Source organism: Octopus sinensis, linkage group LG18 (genome assembly GCF_006345805.1).
Source record: "Octopus sinensis linkage group LG18, ASM634580v1, whole genome shotgun sequence".
NCBI classification, from domain to species: Eukaryota; Metazoa; Mollusca; class Cephalopoda; order Octopoda; family Octopodidae; genus Octopus; species Octopus sinensis.
This window is the reverse complement of record NC_043014.1, coordinates 7384799-7402623: the sequence shown is the minus strand read 5'-3', so window position 1 is coordinate 7402623 and position 17825 is coordinate 7384799. Positions and strand designations below refer to the sequence as shown.

The 17825-nt window shown below is 41.8% G+C and overlaps 1 protein-coding gene across 2 annotated transcripts in view; it reads right to left on the bottom strand.

Annotated features, from left to right (window-relative positions):
* Positions 1-16357, bottom strand: part of LOC115221378 (sphingomyelin phosphodiesterase 3-like) — a 61971-nt gene extending 45614 nt beyond the window's left edge. Inside the window, exons 1-2 of one of the 2 annotated variants that reach the window (XM_029791554.2) lie at positions 16192-16357; positions 13557-13646 (exon numbers count right to left, since the gene is read on the bottom strand). The gene's annotated coding sequence lies outside the window, so the exon portion shown is untranslated. The remainder of the gene's footprint in view (positions 1-13556; positions 13647-16191) is intronic. The other variant, XM_036510703.1, reaches the window with a different exon arrangement.
* Between the last annotated feature and the right edge of the window lie 1468 nt (positions 16358-17825).

Here is a 17825-nt window from a genome sequence, read left to right as displayed (position 1 = left end):
CCACATCCACTCACAAGGCTTTGGTCGGCCCGAGCTATAGTAGAAGACACTTTCCCAAGATGCCACGCAGTGGGACTGAACCCGGAACCATGTGCTGGTAAACAAGCTACTTACCACACACCACTCCTGCGCCTGTGCATGTTTTCAAGTTTTGTGTCTCACTACCATCAACATCACATTTCTAACACAAGCTTCATACAATCTCCCCTTAAGCTGTTCATCCCTGTATATCACTGGCGTGATGTAGAAAACTAGCAAGATTTGGCAACCCCATTGTAGAAACAGCTATAAGAGTTTAGTACACTCATCTATTCTTATTTGTTTATTTTTATTTATATACTAGCAGTATAGCCCTGCATTGCTCGGGTTTGTTTCGACCCTTTAGAATTGGAATTTTTGAAAAGTAAAAATTTTGCATTATGTAGCTTGTTATTCTCTTTAAGTTAACATTTTTCTGTTTGAAATACACCAAAAAATGGCGACACAGCAATCAAAAAATCGTAAAAAAATAGGGAATTTCATAGAAAAAAGCACCTTTTTGATGTAAATAATTTTTTGGTGTTAACATGGTCCGATTTGAATCTTTTCTTCTACGGAAGGAAGAGCAAGCCTTCTTCTATCATACTCTCAATTTTAGTCAACTTGCGCCACGGGGTCTCGGAGGAGATAGTGTTATTGAAGGCTACCAACCTGCCACCACAGACAACTTCAGCTTTATATATATAGACTAGCAGTATCGCCCGGCGTGCTTGGGTTTGTTTCGACCTTTAGAATTGAATTTTTGAAAAGTAAAAATTTTATATTATGTAGTCTTGTTATTCTCTTTAAGTGAACATTTTTCTGGTTGAAATACACTGAAAATGGTGACACAGCAGTAAAAAAATCGTAAAAAATCGGGATTTTCATAGAAAAAAAACACCTTTTTTGATGTAAATAATATTTGGTGTTAACATGGTCCGATTTGAATTTTTTCTTCTATGGAAGAAAGAGCAAGCCTTCTTCTATCATACTCTCAATTTTGGTCAACTTGCGTCGCAGCGTCTCGGAGGAGATAGTGTTAATTGAAGGCTACCAAACCTGCCACACACAGACAGACAACTTCAGCTTTATATATATAGATTTATTTACTTATTCATTTGCTTACTTCATTTGTTTATTTGGATCACTTACACATATGATTGTAATCAATTAATAAATAGGCGCAGGAGTGGCTGTGTGGTAAGTAGCTTGTTTACCAACCACATGGTTCCGGGTTCAGTCACACTGCGTGGCACCTTGGGCAAGTGTCTTCTACTATAGCCTCGGGTCAACCAAAGTCTTGTGAGTGGATTTGGTAGACGGAAACTGAAAAGAAGCCTGTCGTATATATATATATATGCGTGTGTGTGTGTTTGTGTGTCTGTGTTTGTCCCCCTAGCATTGCTTGACAACTGATGCTGGTGTGTTTATGTCCCCGTCACTTAGCGGTTCGGGAAAAGAGACCGATAGAATAAGTACTGGGCTTACAAAAGAATAAATTCCGGGGTCGAGTTGCTCGATTAAAGGCGGTGCTCCAGCATGGCCGCAGTCAAATGACTGAAACAAGTAAAAGAGATCAGCTAACTGGCTTCCGTGCCAGTGGTGTGTAAAAATCACCATTTGAGCATGATCCTTACCAGCGTTGCCTAACTGGTACTTGCACCGGTGGCATGTTGTTACCAATGCCGCTGGACTGGCTCCTGTGCATGTGGCACATAAAAAACACCATTTGAGCGTGGCCGTTGCCTGTACCGCCTGAGTGGCCCTCATGCCAGTGGCATGTAAAAACAGCCACTACACTCTCAGAGTGGTTGGCATTATGAAGGGCATCCAGCTGTAAAAACTCTGCCAGATCAGATTGGAGCCTGGTATAGCCATCTGGTTTGCCAGCCCTCAGTCAAATCGTCCAACCCATGCTAGCATGGAAAACGGATGTTAAACGATGATGATGATGAGCATCATCATCATCGTTTAGCGTCCGCTTTCCATGCTGGCATGGGTTGGACGGTTCAACTGGGGTCTGGGAAGCCAGAAGGCTGCACCAGGCCCAGTCTGATCTGGCAATGTTTCTACGGCTGGATGCCCTTCCTAACACCAACCACTCCGTGAGTGTAGTGGGTGCTTTTTTACGTGCCACCGGCACAGGTGCCAGATGAGGCTGGCAAACGGCCACGATCGGATGGTGCTTTTTTACGTGCCACCGGCACAGGTGCCAGGCGAGGATGGCAACGGCCACGATCGGATGGTGCTTTTTACATGATATAATTGAGGGTTTACAGGCTTATGTTTGATAATTGTTTATCCTCTCCATTTTCTTACTTGCCTTATAAATCCTGGGTAAATTTCTGATTTACCCCAGCCCATACCTGGTATTCAATTGTGATATTGCCCTGCAACAGTAAGCGCTTAGATATCAATACGTAGGCCCACATCCAGTATATGGAATATTAAATATCCCTTACATGATTTCTTAACCTCTAACTCATACATGCATATACTCTTTTACTTGTTTCAGTCATTTGACTGTGGCCATGCTGGAGCACCACCTTTAGTTGAGTAAATCGACCCCAGGACTCATTCTTTGTAAGCCCAGTACTTATTCTATCAGTGTCTTTTGCTGAACCGCTAAGTTACGAGGACGTAAACACACCAGCATCGGTTGCCAAGCGATGTTCGTGAGGACAAACACAGACACACACACACACATATATATATATACAACGGGCTTCTTTCACTTTCCGTGCGTGTGTGTTTGTATGTCTGTGTTTGTCCCCCTAGCATTGCTTGACAACCAATGCTGGTGTGTTTATGTCCCCGTCACTTAGCGGTTCAGCAAAAGAGACCGATAGAATAAGTACTAGGCTTACAAAGAATAAGTCCCAGGGTTGAGTTGCTCGATTAAAGGTGGTGCTCCAGCATGGCCGCAGTCAAATGACTGAAACAAGTAAAAGAGTATATATATATATGTATTGAAAGATACAGAAACAATTTATTCTCAAATGCATGATAATGGTAATACAATAGCGTGAACAGGATAAACTATCCATATGTTGCAGAAAAAATTGTTACCAGCCAGCCATGGGACTTGAACTCACATCCCTGTGATTATGAGTTAAGTGCTTTACCTTTAAGCTAAACTGCCCAATAACAAACTGCTCTGCAATATATATATATACATATACATACATATATATATGTATGTATGTATATGTATATATATATATATATATATAATATGTAATTATAAATAATAATATATATATATATTATATATATTATTATATATAATATATATTATAATAATATTATATGTAATTTTCTAGATGGTGTAATTTAATTGTTCATTTTGAATTGATAAAAGGTGGATTATTTCTAATTATATATATATTAATATATATATATATATATATATATATACACACATACCCATACATATTTATAAATATATGCATGTATATGCACACACATATACACACACACATATATACGTAGATGTATGTTTGTGTATGACATTTCACACGAGGGAGACTTTACATATGAAACTTTGATCTTAATGTAAAACTAACTTTCAATCTACCACAAATCGTTTTAGTGCTGCCAAACGCTCAGGCAGGAGATTTTATCAGGAACTACAAACTGGACACAGATCCTTTCAGCAAATGAAGCAAGTCGAAATAGTCATTTAGTAATTAAACTGGGAAATATCCAGGAAAAAATCAGTAAATAGATCAATCACAAAGAGTGTCGCCAAACGATTGATACTGATAAAAAGCGATTGATACTGATAAAAAGTGATTGATACTGAAATAGTATCAATCGTCGCTGAAGCCGTTCAGCGATGTGCAACCAAAAGAATACCTTCCATCAGGCATTTGCCATATGGCGGTGCCCCAGCATGGCCACAGCTTTTGAGCTGAAACTAGATGATAAAAAAAAACTTCTGAACACCTTACTTCCCTGGGCATGGACACATTGAAACTCCGACGTCTGGCAGCTGACTTGGCAGGCACCCATAAAATTATTAACCATCTTACGAACAATAACTCTGAGCACCTTTTCAAACTCCACCCGTCTAACACCCATGGACATATCTACAAAGTCAGAAAACAGCACAGCTCCCATGACGTTAGGAAATATTTTTTCACGCTAAGAGTTGCTGAAGCATGGAACAGACTGCCGGCATCAGTTAGTTGTTGGAGCACTGCATCCTTCAAAACTTCCATGCTTCCTGAGATTCGCCAACACTACACCTGATTTTCTCCCCTCCATACGCACGCAAGCATGTATCCAACTCATACACTGTTCACTTCCCAGACATTTGTACATTACTGCATACACTTTATACGCACTTTCTGACGAGTTGTGGTGCACCTGAGCACTGTATACAATAATTTCATTATTATTACATTATTATTATAGAACTATTTCAGCAAAGTGGGTAACTTGTAGTGTACATTTAGTCAATTAGAAATGCCACTCTCATCATCATCATCATCATCATCATCATTGTTTAACGTCCGCTTTCCATACTAGCATGGGTTGGACGATTTTGACTGTGGGCTGGCGAACCAGATGGCTGCACCAGGCTCCAGTCTTGATTTGGCAGAGTTTCTACAGCTGGATGCCCTTTCTAATGCCAACCACTCTGAGAGTGTAGTGGGTGCTTTTTATGTGCCACCGGCACAGGGGCCAGTCAGGCAGTACTGGCAACGACCTTGCTCGAATCCTTTTACACATATATGAATGATACAGTAAGATATACCAAAATAATCATCGTATTTATCATCGTCATCAACAACCTCTGGATATTACTGTCCTGATTTTTAGGACTTATAGGGACAGTTATCGGGTTTCCTTAGCGTATAAGTAAGGAGAGTTTGGTAACGATCACGCTCGAATGGTGCCCTTTTACATGCCACTGGCACGGAAGCCAGTTGGCTGCTCTGGCAACAATTACACTCGGATGGTGCTCTTGGCACCCTACTAGCACAGGCACAAGTGCCAGTAAGGCAATGCTGGTAACGATCACGCTTGAATGGTGCCCTTTTAAGTGCCACTGGTATGGAAGTCGGTTAGCTGGCTAAATAATATTAAACATGGAGATACTGTCATTGTTTTGACATCTACTTTTCCATGCTTGCATTGACCAGACAGAATTTCTTGAGGTGGATTTTGTACAGCCAGATGCCTTTCCAGTCATCAACCCTCATTTGTTTCAATCATCATCATCATCATCGTTTAGCGTCCGCTTTCCATGCTAGCATGGGTTGGACGGTTCAACTGGGGTCTGGGAAACCAGAAGGCTGCGCCAGGCTCCAATCTTGATCTGGCGGAGTTTCTACAGCTGGATGCCCTTCCTAACACCAACCACTCCGTGAGTGTAGTGGGTGCTTTTTATGTGCCACCGGTACAGGTGCCAGAGGAGGCTGGCAACCGCCACAATCTTCTACTATAGCCTCGGGCCGACCAAACCCTTGTGAGTAGATTTGGTAGACGGAAAGTGAAAGAAGCCCATCGTATATATGTATGTTTGTGTGTCTGTGTTTGTCCCCCTAGCATTGCTTGACAATCGATGCTGGTGTGTTTATGTCCCTGTCACTTAGCGGTTCGGCAAAAGAGACCGATAGAATAAGTACTGGGCTTACAAAGAATAAGTCCCGGGGTCGAGTTGCTCGACTAAAGGCGGTGCTCCAGTATGGCCGCAGTCAAATGACTGAAACAAGTAAAAGAGTAAAAGAGTATATATAAATAAATATATATATATATATATATATATATATATATATATATATATATATTAAAATATATAAATAAATAAATATATATATATATATTATACTAGGCGCAGGAGTGGCTGTGTGGTAAGTAGCTTGCTAACCAACCACATGGTTCCGGTTCAGTCCCACTGCGTGGCATCTTGGGCAAGTGTCTTCTGCTATAGCCCCGGGCCGACCAATGCCTTGTGAGTGGATTTGGTAGACGGAAACTGAAAGAAGCCTGTCGTATATATGTATATATATATATGTGTGTGTGTGTGTGTCTGTGTTTGTCCCCCTAGCATGCTTGACAACCAATGCTGGTGTGTTTAGATCCCCGTCACTTAGCGGTTCGGCAAAAGAGACCGATAGAATAAGTACTGGGCTTACAAAGAATAAGTCCCGGGGTCGATTTGCTCGACTAAAGGCGGTGCTCAGCATGGCCGCAGTCAAAGACTGAAACAAGTAAAAGAGAGAAAAAGAGAAAGAGAATAGTTTCTGGATCTTTTCGGTTTGAACGGCATTTTTTTCTAGTGGTGTCATATGAAATTGTCACCCATAATTATGACCCTAGTATCGATCTATTGCATTTCAATCTGTTTAGGGTTAGGGTTAGGGCTAGGGGGGCGGGAAGGTATCTTTTTTTCTTCACAAATGTAAATAAACCCAATCTGTTTCTTAAACGAGTGACATATTCATATGGCACAGAATGTTGTTTATCTCAATAGACGCCAGTGATTGGTTGAAATTGCAGAAAAAAAAAACAACAAATATCTTACAAACTATAGAATTTTCTCAATAAAGCCAAGAGAAAAAGATGTTTTATAAACACATTCTACCAGTATACGAAGTTTAAAATATTTTAGTTACCTGGAAATTATGTTAAAAACTGCCGTTCAAACCGAAAAGATCCTAGTTTCTTTTACTTGTTTCAGTCATTTGACTGTGGCCTAACTGGAGCATCACCTTGAAGTGCTTATGTCAAACAATTTGACCCAAGGACATATTTTTAAAGCCTAGTCTATCAGTCTCTTTGCTGAACCACTAAGTCATGGGGATGTAAACACATCAGCACAAGTTGTCAAGTGATGATGAGGGGACAAACAGACACAAAAACACATACACACATGCATATATACACATTTGATATTGCCTTTGGTACTATGCGTGCTTAAGTTAAGTTAAGTTAATTTTTTGGCTCAAAAAGCAAAAAGCAAGGCCATGTAGGGGACATGGAGTTATGTACAGGGTGGGTTCATGCAAAGAGTTCAGGCCATTTAAGGTCAAGGGAGACTTTGAAAACAAGCAGCGGTCGTCGGCTCTTCACCATCTCGTCCGGCAGCTATTCCACGGATCCGCAACCCGGACGGAGAAAGCCCCTCTCTTTCAATTGAGATGAAATCATCGCAGATAGAGCTTTTCAGAGTGACCCGCAGCCAACGCTCTGGAGCAGGAGTGAAGAACAGCTCTTTCGAGATGTTACACTTTCCGCTTATGATGTGTGAGCAAGAATGAGATCACCACGGCGTCGGCGTTTTTCTAGAGAATAAAGGTCGAGCGTCTTCAGCCTTTCTTCATAAGACAAATGCTTGAGACCAAGAACCATACGGGTAGCCAGCTTCTGGACTCTTTCGAGATACTGTATGTCTTTGAGGAGATATGGCTTGATACGGCCCTCATGCCAGGAGCACATAAAAAGCACTTTCAAGCATTGGGCCTCATGGAGGAAAGGTGGCCGATGCCGGTGGCACATGAAAAGCACCTTTTGAGTGTTGGGCCTCATGGAGGCACTGAAAAATGACCAAGGCCTTTGGCATAATGCCATGCTTAAGAAAAGGACTAATAAAGCCAAGTAAAATTGTAGTTGTGGCAGATACTGGTGTCATGCAACTGGCACCCATGCCGGTGGTACATAAAAACACCCATTACACTCTCGGAGTGGTTGGCATTAGGAAGGGCATCCTAATCATCATCATCATCATCATCATTGTTTAACGTCCGCTTTCCATGCTAGCATGGGTTGGACGGTTCAACTGGGGTCTGGGGAGCCCGAAGGCTGCACCAGGCCAGTCAGATCTGGCAGTGTTTCTACAGCTGGATGCCCTTCCTAATGCCAACCACTCCGAGAGTGTAGTGGGTGATTTTATGTGCCACCGACACAGGTGCCAGACGAGGCTGGCGAACGGCCACGCTCGGGTGCCAGACGAGGCTGGCAGACGGCCACGCTCGGATGGTGTTTTTATGTGCCACCGACACAGGTGCCAGACGAGGCTGGCTGCCCCCTCGTTATCGAGTATGGCCATTGCACGAAGCTTAACTGTTACTGGTGCTGTGATCGAATGAGACTTTTTAGCCCAGCTAAAGATCTACAATGTCTTGTACAGAATTAGCAACTAAAACCTTTACTGGTAATAGCCGGCTGTAGTTGCAACTGGGTTTCATGTACCTTTGCATGTCATTTAAGTCCTCCTGCTGAATTACATTCTCTTCCACATGCCCGACAGATATGATTAGTATGGTGTGTTACACCACCACCAGTGGCCAGGTTGTCACTCATCTGTCTCGTTTTATGACTACAAAGATGACTCATGAGTCCAGTTTTACTGAGGCAGGGTCTTGCACAGACATTGAATGTCAGAATCAAAGGAGGACACACACACACATATACATATATACACACACACATATATACATATATATATACACACACACATATATATACATACACACACACTCACACACGCACGCACACACACACTAAGGGGGTACTGAAAAGTTCCTAGCTATAAGGGTATCGTGAAAGGCCTTATTGGAAGCCCAACCGTCCAAGTACTTTTACAAGGATTAGAAAAACTGAAGGACTACTGCAATAAGCATGTGAGTCTGAGAAGGGAAATATGTTGAATAAATCCTAATTGACTGAACCTCCTGTATTTTCTTTCACCCCAAATTAGGACATTTTCAGCACCCCCTCATACAACCGACTGTAATGAGGTAAAACTTTAAACAGGGTGGATTGTATATTACTCTCTTTTACTCTTTTACTTGTTTCAGTCATTTGACTGCGGCGATGCTGGAGCACCGCCTTTAGTCGAGCAAATCGACCCCGGGACTTATTCTTTGTAAGCCCAGTACTTATTATATCGGTCTCTTTTTGCTGAACCGCTCAGTGACAGGGACGTAAACACACCAGCATCGGTTGTCAAGCAATGCTAGAGGGAGAAACACAGACACACAAACACACACATACACTATATATATATATATATATATATATATATATATAATATATATATATACATATATATACATATATACGACAGGCTTCTTTCAGTTTCCATCTATCAAATCCACTCAAAAGGCATTGGTCGGCCCGGGGCTATAGCAGAAGACACTTGCCCAAGATGACATGCAGTGGGACTGAACCCGGAACCATGTAGTTGGTTAGCAAGCTACTTACCACACAGCCACTCCTGCGCCTATTATGAAATAATCTTCTATGAATACCTCAAATAAAAATCTACTGAACCAGCTGTTATAAATTTTATATGTCATTTGTGTTTATATATGTATATATATAAATAAAAGAATGCAAATGGATTTTAAAATTTATAACAGCTGTTTCAGCAGAATTTTACTGTTGTTTTCATAGTTTAAAATTTTACCTAAAGATGGTGGTTTATATGCTCTGGTGTAATCTATGAATACATGAATCCATGCCCATCCCTGGGCATGGATTCACTGAAGCTCCGGCGTCTGGCGACGGACTTAGTGAACACCCACAAAGTTATCAACCACCTCACCAACAACAACACTGAACACATTTTGATCTCCATGTGTCTAACACACGTGGACATGCCTACAAAGTCAGAAAACAACACAGCTCCCATGACTTTCGGAAACATTTTTTCACGCTCAGAGTTGCTGAAGCATGGAATAAACTGCCTGCGTCAGTTGTTGACTGCCATGACACTGCATCCTTTAAGGCCCTCATGCTTTCCGAAATCCGCCGAAACTACACCTGATTATATATACACTTTAGATGAGTTGTAGTGCACCTGAGCACTGTACACAATTATTATTATTATTATTATTATTATTATTACATAAATAAAATTCTACTGAAACAGTTGTCACAAATTTCAAATCCCATTTCTATTTTATATTTACGCCGCACCGGGAGCCTGCTCTGGGTTGGATCTACATTTTAAATTGGATTCAGTACTTACTGATCTGCAGTATCCTACCAACACACGATACCCCCACAACTGTTTAATCACACTGTGAACCCTATATAATTATCATCATCATCATCATCGTTTAACGTACGTTTTCCGCGCTAGCACGGGTTGGACGGTTCGACTGGGGTCTGGGAAGCCAGAAGGCTGCACCAGGCCCAGTCTGATCTGGCAATGTTTCTACAGCTGGATGTCCTTCCTAATGCCAACCACTCCATGAGTGTAGCGGGTGCTTTTTACATGCCACCGGCACAGGTGCCACATGGGGCTGGCAAACGGCCACGGTCGGATGGTGCTTTTTACGTGCCACCGGCACGAAGGCCAGTCGAGGCGGAGCTGGCAATGGCCACGATCGGATGGTGCTTTTTACGTGCCACCGGCACGAATGCCAGTCAGGGCGGCGCTGGCAACGGCCACGATCGGATGGTTCTCTTACATACCACCGGCACTGGTATCACAGCTGCAATTTCCATTGATGTTGATTGACTTCGATTTTGGTTCTGATTGCGTACATAAATAAAATTCTACTAAAACAGTTGTCACAAATTTCAAATCCCATTTGTTTTTTATATTTACGCCGCACCGAGAGCCTGCTCTGGGTAGGTCTTAAAAGTTTGTTTCTGTGGGGTTTTTTTTCTTTTTCTCATTAACTTCAAACCATAATCATCCCGTACCAAATGTTGCCACCTGCAGTTACGTAAGAGTAAATACATTTAGGCTGTGTGTAGATGGTGTCACAATTTCAGTGAATAATTGTAATGTTTCCAGACACTTTTTTCTCTACAGTTAAGCTTATGTTATGGTCTGTTAAGCAAGGAGGTGCTTGATAGAGCGTGGTGGGGTTGGAAGTGCGGGGGGGGGGGCGGAGACAGTGATATTAGATGTAATCAGATTGTTTGACACCAATTCTAGTGATTTTACAAAACATGGTTTCTCTGCCTCCATGACTCAAATTCCATACATACCACCACCACCACCAGAACACCGCCGCCATCACCACCCCACCACCACCACCACCACTACCAGACCACCGCCGCCATCACCACTACTACCAGACCACCGCTACCATCATCACCACCACCACCACCACCAGACCACCGCTGCCATCACCACCCCACCACCACCACCACCACTACCAGACCACCGCCGCCATCACCACTACTACCAGACCACCGCTACCATCATCACCACCACCACCACCATCAGACCACCGCCGCCATCACCACTACTACCAGACCACCGCTACCATCATCACCACCACCACCACCATCAGACCACCGCTGCCATCACCACCCCACCACCACCACCACCACTACCAGACCACCGCCGCCATCACCACTACTACCAGACCACCGCTACCATCATCACCACCACCACCACCAACCACCACCAGACCACCGCTGCCATCACCACCCCACCACCGCCACCACCACCAGACCACTGCCGCCATCACCACCACCATCAGACCACCGCTGCCATCACCACCCCACCACCGCCACCACTTCTCCATATTTGCAAGGTACAAATGGAATTCGTTGAGGTATTCTTTTCTATGGAAGGAGAGATGGCAAGGCATATCATCATCATCATCATCATCATCATTAACATCATCATCATCATCATCATCATCATCATCATCATCATCATCATCATCATCATTAACATCGTCATCATCACCATTTAGCATCCTTTTTTCCATTCTGGCATGGGTTAGAAGGCTTTGTGTGGAACTGGTAAGCTGGGGAACAAGCGTGTGCCCACTTGTTTTGACAGTTGTAAACAAGGGTCACCACCATACAAGAGATGACAGTTACTCTTTTACTCTTTTACTTGTTTCAGTCATTTGACTGTGACCATGCTGGAGCACCGCCTTTCGTCGAGCAAATCAACCCCATCACTTATTCTTTGTAAGCCTAGTACTTATTCTATTGGTCTCTTTTGCCGAACCGTTAAGTTACAGGGATGTAAACACACCAGCATCGGTTGTCAAACGATGTTGGGGGGACAAACACAGACACACAAACATATACATACACATACATATATACGACGGGCTTCTTTTCAGTTTCCGTCTACCAAATCCACTCACAAGGCTTTGGTCAGCCCGAGACTATAGTAGAAGACACTTGCCCAAGATGCCATGCAGTGGGAGTGAACCCGGAACCATGTGGTTCGTAAGCAAGCTATTTACCACACAGCCACTCCCTTCCATGGAAATCATGTCCTCCAGCCATGTCGAAATATAATACCTTGCTTGGAAATAAAGGGCTGGCAACAAGATCATCCAGCTGTAGAAAGATCTGCCTCAATGAATTCTATCCGCCTCTGACCCACGCAAGCTTAGAGAAGTGGGACATTATGATGAAGATGATTTTGTTTGTTTGTTTGTTGAGTGGAGTGGTCTTCGTCCCAGAGCTCGCAAGATCGCGCCTCTGTAGTGGGAGAAGTCCAAAATGTGGTCCTTTGCTATTCGTAAGGCCCGCAGAAGAGAAAGCAGGTCAACCCCCCGACACCGAGAGCATCGACGGATGGATGAATGCGCATCCAGGCTCAGCGGTTGCGTAGGAAGTCGGGGAGGACAAGAAACAGGAAGAAAGAGTGAGAGAAAGTTGGAGCGAAAGAGTACAACAGGGGTCGCCACCACCCACCCTGCCGGAGCCTCATGGAGCTTTAGGTGTTTTCGCTCAATAAACACACACAACGCCCGGTCTGGGTATCGAAACCGCGATCCTCCAACCGCGAGTCCGCTGCCCTAACCATTGGGCCATTGCACCTCCTGATGATGATGATGATGATGAGTGGATGGTGAAAAAAAACCAAACTAATTTTTCTCCTTTTTTGGTGTGTACTGATATTTGTGAGTTTAAAAGCAACCGCTCCAAAACCTTCAATGTAACACTGTCACTACTGAACTTGGAACAATAAAAAAATATTGATCACTTTCCTAATTAATGGCAGTAAAGCATGGCTAATGACTACAGAATTATACAAAATGCTAATAGAAGAATTAGGACAGTTAACGAGAAAAACACAAAAATAGTTACAGGCAAAGTTTTGTCATTAATAAGTCCATTTCTAAATTACATGGTTTTCCGCAGGTTTCCAGATTCGGCCCAGTTGTGACAAGCACACTGTGGGCATGTAAGTTCCAGAACAGGGATCGGCAAACAGGGGTAAATGACCTTAAGTGAGATAAAAATGAAATTCTTGGGGGTTGCGAGGACTGAACCCAGAACCATGTAGTTGGGAAGCAAGCTTCTTACCACACAGCCAACCCTGCACCTATATATATATATATTTTATACACACACACACACATATACATATATATACATATATATACTCTTTAGTCTTTACTTACCAGTTAGGCAAAAGAGAGACCAATAGAATAAGTACTACGCTTACAAAGAATAAGTCCTGGGGTCGATTTGTTCAACTAAAGGCGGTGCTCCAGCATGGCCACAGTCAAATGACTGAAACAAATATAAGAATAAAAGATTATAAAAAAAGAAGGGGATTTTTAAAAAAAACAGATAATGCTTACGTCAGGCATAAAGGGGTGGACTTCGATGTACTATGGTATCGTAAACACACGAGTGGATGCTCCTTTTTAAAAGAATGAAATTGATGGACCCTGAAGATAATAGAATACAGATAGGAAATTAGGGAATCTTGGAAAGAAAGGAAAAAGGAATTAGATGGGTGCAGTGGGAAACAGAACAAGAAAAATAGGGTGGAGAAAAGAAAGACAAGCTAAATACTTTTGTTAAGGCAAGATACTGCCGGATAAAGACAGATAACGAAATGAAATGAAAGAATTCCCTAATTGCGCATGTATGTATATATGTGTCTTTATCTCACTCTCTCTCTCTCTCTCTCTCTATATATATATATATATATATACTAGCAGTATCGCCCGGCGTTGCTCGGGTTTGTAAGGGAAATAACTATATAAGCATTTTTAGAGAGTTATAGCCAAAAAAGTAGCAAAAAAATGCATTAAAAATGGAAAAAAAAATTATGGTAAATTTGTTTTTAAATCGTAGACTCATCGTAGACATTTTTAGAGAGTTGCTTCCCTTAAATAATAGCGAAAAAATGCATTAAAATGGAAAAAAATGATGGTAAATTATTTTTAAAATCGTAGACTCATCGTAGACGCGCGCTAATACCCAGAAGGGCTCGATATGAATCACGACTATAAGAAACCCGGTTTTGGTTAAACTGCACCACAAAATGTGGGAGTAGTTAGGAATCTAAATCGTAGGGGACAGACAACACACAACCTCACTTTTATATATAAAGATTATTAGTACATATTATCAGAAATATTAAATTTCTAAATATCTCATAGAGATATGTACGGTGGTGGGGCGATAGAGTGGTTCTTTTACTTTTTTTTTTTACTAGTTTCAGTCATTTGACTGCGGCCATGCTGGAGCACCGCCTTTAGTCGAGCTAATCGACCCCGGGACTTATTCTTTGTAAGCCCAGTACTTATTCTATCGGTCTCTTTTTGCCGAACTGCTAAGTGACGGGGACGTAAACACACCAGCATCGGTTGTCAAGCAATGCTAGGGGGACAAACACAGACCACAAACGCACATATATTATATATATATAATATATATATATATATAATATTATATAACAATTATACGACAGGCTTCTTTCAGTTTCCGTCTACCAAATCCACTCACAGGGCATTGGTCGGCCCGGGGCTATAGTAGAAGACACTTGCCCAAGATGCTACTCAGTGGGACTGAACCCGGAACCATGTGGTTGGTTAGCAAGCTACTTACCACACAGCCACTCCTGCGCCTTGTATACATATCTCTATGAGATATTTAGAAATTTAATATTTCTGATCTTGGTGATCAGTGAATAAACTTCACTGAAAATTAGATATATATATTTACGAAGTCGAGACAGATATCTTCAGCTAGCAGGCTTCTGCTACTCTAGACCGATGATGGGAAAAGACCCTGAAACATGCGTGTCACTAGATCAGTGCTTTTCAAACTTTTTGCTGGAGCGGAACCCCAAGGAAACATTCCACTCGCTCGGGGAACCCCTGTGCAATAATTTAATAGTCTTATGCACACATATCTGCACAGGAAAATTAAAAATTACTGCCGATTTTAGTAGTTTTGTAACTTCTTGCGGAACCCCTGGACTGCACTGGCGGAACCCCTGGACTGCACTGGCGGAACCCTGGTTGAAAACCACTGCTCTAGATGCAAGTCTAGCTGTTGGGGGTATTTGTCTCCCCTTCGTAAATATATAAGGACACAGGAAATGTGTCGAAGCCGACAGGACGCGTCGATGCGTCCTAGGGCTAAACAGCGGTGATGTAATTCCCTTTATGGGACTGTCACGTTAAGTTGACAGTATACAACCACTTTAGTACATATTAGATATTAGTTTATATTAGTATATATTAGTACATATTATTAGTACATGAGATTATTAGTACACACACACATACATACATGACATTATTAGTACATATTAGTTATTAGTTTATATTAGTACATATTATTAGTACATGAGATTATTAGTACACACACACATACATACATGACATTATTAGTACATATTAGTTATTAGTTTATATTAGTACATATTATTAGTACATGAGATTATTAGTACACACACACATACATACATGACATTATTAGTACACACACACATACATACATGACATTATTAGTACATATTAGTTTATATTAGTATATATTATTAGTACACACACACACATACATACACACACACACAGACATACATATATACATACACACACAGACATACATATATACATACATAGACACACATACACATACATACACACACACATACATACTTCATACATACATACATACACACACACGCACACATTCATACATACATACACACACATACTTCATACATTCATACACACACACACATACATTCATACATACATACACACACACACACGCACACATTCATACATACATACACACGCACACATTCATACATACATACATACACACACACACACGCACACATTCATACATACACACACACACGCACACACACACACACACACATACATACACACACACACACACACGCGCGCGCGCGCACACATACATACACACACACACTGTCGCCGTGTGTATTTTGTATTTACGTACCTTTACGCCAAAAATTTAATTTGGCCATTTCCTAAACAGAGATCGATCAACTATATATTCCAGACGAAGTAGTGAAATCGATATAACCGACTAAAAGCCCTGATGTCGATGCCTGATCGTGGTTTCAATCCCAGAGGCCGGAATCACTCAAAGAATATGTGTTGTTGTCACGTATTCCTTATAAGGAATAATATATTCAAGGGAAGTAATTTGCATAAAAGTATTTACGTATTTATGTCCCTTGATGTAAGTTTTTGTTTTCCTTTGTATGAATGAATGAGTATTCTAATTTTTGGTGACTCAGTGGTAGTATGTGGGTTGTGAAAAGGACGGCGAGCTGGCAGAAACATTAGCACTCCGGGCGAAATGCTTAGCGGTATTTCGTCTGCCGTTACGTTCTGAGTTCAAATTCCACCGAAGTCGATTTTGCCTTTCATCCTTACGGGGTCGATAAATTAAGTACCAGTTACGCACTGGGGTCGATGTAATCGACTTAATACCTATGTCTGTCCTTGTTTGTCCCCTCTGTGTTTAGCCCCTTGTGGGTAGTAAAGAAATAGGTATTTCGTCTGCCGTTACGTTCTGAGTTCAAATTCCGCCGAGGTCAACTTTGCCTTTCATCCTTTCGGGGTCGATTAAATAAGTACCAGTTACGCACTGGGGTCGATGTAATCGACTTTATCCCTTTGTCTGTCCTTGTTTGTCCCCTCTGTGTTTAGCCCCTTGTGGGTAATAAAGAAATAGGTATTTCGTCTGCCGTTACGTTCTGAGTTCAAATTCCGCCGAAATCGACTTTGCCTTTCATCCTTTCGGGGTCGATAAATCAAGTACCAGTTACGCACTGGGGTCGATATAATCGACTTAATACCTATGTCTGTCTATGTTTGTCTCCTCTATGTTTAGCCCCTTGTGGGTAATAAAGAAATAGGTATTTCGTCTGCCGTTACGTTCTGAGTTCAAATTCCGCCGAGGTCGACTTTACCTTTCACTTTCGGAGTCATAAATTAAGTACCAGTTACGCTGGGGATCGATGTAATCGACTTAATCCGTTGTCTGTCTTGTTTGTCCCCTCTATGTTTAGCCCCGGTGAGTATTAAAAAATAGGTATTTCGTCTGCCGCTACGTTCTGAGTTATATATTATATATATATTGTTAGGTACACCACCCGTCGTCGTCTTTTTTTTTTCGTGACTCTCCCCCTATATATATATATATATATATATATATATATATATATATATATATATATATATATAGGGGGAGAGTTCACGAAAAAAAAAAAAAAAGACGACGACGGGTGGTGTACCTAACAAACGCATGTATTAGTATAACGCTCAGGAAATTGAAAGAGTCTTTTACGTTTCGAGCCTACGCTCTTCTACAGAGAGGGACACAGGAAAAAACAATGTATGTATGTGTGTGTGTGTGTGTAAACTGGCACTTCGTTGGTTTATGATGACATGGGTTCCAGTTCATCCGATCAATAGAACAGCTTGCTTGTGAAATTAAGGTGGAAGCAGCCGAGCACTTCACAGAGATGTGTATCCTTAACGTAGAGATTCAATATAGCACAGAATGCGACAAGGCTGGCCCTCTGAAATACGGGTACTACTCATTTTTGCCAGGTGAGTGAA